Genomic DNA, 345 nt, shown 5'->3' on the forward strand with positions numbered 1-345 from the left:
GTAAGAGTATACATCATTCGGAACTGCAAAGGGTCTACTTGTATTTGTGTGCACTCACAATATCAACAAAACGTCCAATGAGGAGATGGCGAGTCAGGTTCGTCAAATTCATTTTTGCAACATTGACTCAGGAAACATTAATTTATTAACAAATAATTCAAATATCCCCTAACTATTTTTAACTTTTTTGTTTTTTATTTTTTATTTATTTGTTTGCTTGTTTTTTGGGCCGCTGTGCCAAAATTGTGTTTGCATTCAGTAGTCTATACGGCAGCATTTTTGTGCCACATTGAAAAATAACTAAATAAATAAGATTAACGTCATAATATTTTAAGAATAAAGTCA

The 345-nt window shown here is 31.0% G+C and overlaps 1 protein-coding gene across 4 annotated transcripts in view; it reads left to right on the forward strand.

Moving 5' to 3' along the window:
- The window catches only part of LOC107703405 (protein sidekick-1-like), a 334,600-nt gene that overhangs the window by 257,580 nt on the left and 76,675 nt on the right, over positions 1-345 (forward strand). The gene's annotated exons all lie outside the window — the stretch shown is intronic.

Source organism: Sinocyclocheilus anshuiensis, unplaced genomic scaffold, assembly GCF_001515605.1.
Source record: "Sinocyclocheilus anshuiensis isolate Anshui unplaced genomic scaffold, SAMN03320099.WGS_v1.1 scaffold58, whole genome shotgun sequence".
Lineage (NCBI taxonomy): Eukaryota > Metazoa > Chordata > Actinopteri > Cypriniformes > Cyprinidae > Sinocyclocheilus > Sinocyclocheilus anshuiensis.